The sequence below is a fragment of the Vicugna pacos genome, chromosome 16 (assembly GCF_048564905.1).
Source record: "Vicugna pacos chromosome 16, VicPac4, whole genome shotgun sequence".
Classification (NCBI taxonomy): domain Eukaryota; kingdom Metazoa; phylum Chordata; class Mammalia; order Artiodactyla; family Camelidae; genus Vicugna; species Vicugna pacos.
Window position 1 is genome coordinate 6993879 of NC_133002.1, and position 3206 is coordinate 6997084.

A 3206-nucleotide genomic window follows, 5' to 3' on the forward strand; every position below is an offset into this window, starting at 1 on the left:
CAGGGGATGGATGCATCTTAGGAATGATCAACAGCAAGAGGACCCAGGAGCCAGGGTCATTGAGGGAAACTGGATCTCTGGAGAAGACAGGTGCTGCCTGAGATACACCCTGTGGCAGACAGAGACGGGGAGAAATAACCCTCACTCCTTCCTTTCTTCTACCATCTAATTTCCCACCAGGATGCCCAATGGCTGGTTCTAGCTGGAGGCTGCCGCCTAAGGGAATCTCTTAAATTGAAATCAGCCTGCAGGGGTCAGCTACCCAAGTGAGGACCCCAGGAATGGATCTGGGCAAAGGGACCCAAATGCTAAGACCTTCCCAGATACATTCTGCTAAAGCTGATGTGTGAGAAGTACCTGCAGCCTTCCCTAAGTACACAGAATGAGGATTAATGTTTGTTGCAGGAAACCATCCTCAAGCAAAAGCCTGGAAGGCAGGAGGGCACAGGAGTCAATCTGTGAGTCAGTGTGCGGCAGAGAAAGACCTGTGGAAAGACGCCCCAGAGCAATGCAGATCTGGGAGGAATTTTCTGTTTCAAGATTGGGAGACCAGGGACACTGTGAAAAGAACACTGGGCTTGGCCCAAAGGCCTGGGTGTGAGCTCTGCTTCTGTCCCTAACTGGCTGTTTGAACTTGGTAAAGAATTCCCCCTCCCTGAGCTTCTCATCTACAAAATTTGGAGAACAGCAATACCTATTTCATGGGGCTGTCCAGAAGATTAAAAGAGATAATGGATATAAAAAACTAAATGTCACCCTTTGATTAGATTCCTCAGAAGTTCTCTATTGTTTTTAATTTAATATTCAAACTCCTCCACAAGGCACACAAGGATCTTCAAGATGTGGCTTCTGTCTACTTCTTTTACTCCATTTGTCACCATTTCCCACCCCTGCAACTCCACAGACCAGCCGGACTGAACCACTGAGAAGTCCCAGGACTTTGCTCTCTCCTGATACTTGCAAAAATGGTTCTTTCTGTCTGGAGCAGGCTGTTCCTGATAGACACCCTCTGGCTAATTCCTGTTTTTTCTTCAAAGCTCACTTTAGGAGACACCTCCTGCAGGAAGCCTTTCTTAAGACCCCCTCTCCCTTTCCTGTGGGCTAGGTGCTCTCCTGCTGTGTTCTCAGAGCACCCTCTGCACGCTCCAATTCTAGCATGTAAGTAGTTGATTGGAATCATAGGCTTGTACTGTCCCTGTTATGAGACTGCAGTTTCTGGACGGCAGGAGCCAACCTGCTTCTTACTTCTCTACCTCTAGGCCTTCCAGGGCCTGACACCTAGTAGACCTCAGGAGATGGCCGCTGAGTAAAGGATGCGTGAATGCGTGCATGCATGAATGAATGGTAGTACAAACTGCAGGTGTCACTGAGCATCAGCACTTTTTATTTCCATCCTTGAAAAAATATCCCAATTCTAAAACAACTGAAAAAGAGGCAGAAAAACCTAGAAGTTGTGTCTCCCTCTCCTCCCCTCGGCAATAGCCTACTTCTCTCCTGCCCATCTCCTCCTCTGGCTTGCCTTCTTCAATATATACACTGAATGGCTAAATCATTTTTTCAGTTGTGAAAGAATTTTTATTCCTTTAGCTTTGCTTTTTGGACCTGTCTAGAGAACTCCGTGACCCTCTAAACATCTAGACGAGCTCACATCACATTTACTGCTGGTACCATAAAAAGAGATGACCTCACGCTTTTTTTTCTGACCTGAAGGCATTATTTTGAACTTACAGCTCCACCTCCACCCGAACCTGTTCCTCTTCCTGTTCCCTGTCACAGTGAATAACACCACCACCTGCCCACCTGTGTAGGTGGGAAACTCAGAATTCACCCGACTTCTTGCTTCTCTTCCCACCCAAATTGGTCACCAGATCTTACCCAGATGACTACCTAAGTATGTCAAGGATTTTTTCACTTACCTCCATTCCTACAGCCACAACTTAAGTCCAGGCCACTGTGATCCCTCACAGAATTATTGCATTGGTCACCTAATTGGTCTCCATGCTTTTTAGGCACCTTTCATCTTTATACATTCTTCATATTTCAGCCAGAAAATGCAAATCTGATCTTCCTTTAAAATTATCTGGCAAGGGGCTCCTATTGCCTTCAAGATAAAACATAACTTCTAATGTACTTTACAAGTTCTCACTTATTTAGCCCCCTGTTTTTCTGGTCTCATGTCTTATCATTCTCCTTTCGTGGGTAAACGTGACACATATTGAACAATTTATTTTACAGCTAGTCCAAAGCACTTTTTCCCACTCCTTTACTTGGTCAGTTTCTGTTCTTCACCTGAGATTTGGCTCAGATATCAAGCTGCCCTCAGGAAAAATGTCCTTGTGTGCTCTTTGAGCTTTTATTGCCTCATCTCAGAGCTCGAGCCTCCTCTAGGCAGTACAATAAAATGGTTAGATCCACAGGCAGTAGTGTCTGATTACCAGGATTCCAATTCCACATTGACCGTTCACTAGTTGTCCGACCTAGGTTAGGGCAAGTGAATTCTGCCTTCTCGTCTGTAACGTGGGAATAATATTTCATCAATCTGTTGTGAGAATTAAATGAGATGATGCAAGGTGCCTATTAGAATTAACTATTATTCTAGCACTGAAAACTCAGGTTCGACTCCCTACCCTGACACATCCTAAGGGTCCAGTTTGTGTGTGATTTCGTTTTAAGGCACACGTTGGTTCCAGTGTCACCCTGTAGTCTGTTACTCGACAAGGTAGTTATAGCAAACCAGAAGGCTACCTGGTCCCGCAGTTTGTCACGACTTTTTCAGCCCAGGAGCTCAGCAACTCCCTACGCCCCCAAGTGGCTCAAGCCGTCTGCTGCTAAAGCAGAGCGAACTAGGACATACCATTCGAAATTTTAGCGAAAGAAAGCCCTTTTCTAGTCATACAAACTGTGTTTATAAGGACGCTCCTTTTTCCTTTCCTAACCTCGAATTCTATCAGACTCAGTAAAGTGAGAAATAGGACTGTAATCAGGACGGAGCGAGTAGCTACATCTTCCTCCCCCTATCATGATCCTGGGATTGGTACTTCCTCTCCTCAGTTCCCTCTCAATAATGGTACCGTCTGCGGAGGGGAGAACGGGGAGGGATTCTGGTTTCGGAGGCTGGTCCAAGCCCAGAGCCACCCCTCGAGCCTTGGCGCTGTGGTACCGCCCACCGCCCTCTGATTGGCTGCCGAGGCGCCGCAGTCGGGCCC

General features: G+C 46.5%; 2 protein-coding genes across 2 annotated transcripts in view; one reads left to right on the top strand and one right to left on the bottom strand.

Annotated features, from left to right (window-relative positions):
• Positions 1-887, top strand: part of C16H17orf50 (chromosome 16 C17orf50 homolog) — a 30472-nt gene extending 29585 nt beyond the window's left edge. The window contains exon 8 of the mRNA XM_072940344.1: positions 406-887. The gene's annotated coding sequence lies outside the window, so the exon portion shown is untranslated. The remainder of the gene's footprint in view (positions 1-405) is intronic.
• MMP28 (matrix metallopeptidase 28) overlaps positions 1-2467 on the bottom strand; it is a 28291-nt gene extending 25824 nt beyond the window's left edge. Inside the window, exon 1 of the mRNA XM_072940343.1 lies at positions 1917-2467. The gene's annotated coding sequence lies outside the window, so the exon portion shown is untranslated. The remainder of the gene's footprint in view (positions 1-1916) is intronic.
• Positions 2468-3206: the final 739 nt, after the last annotated feature.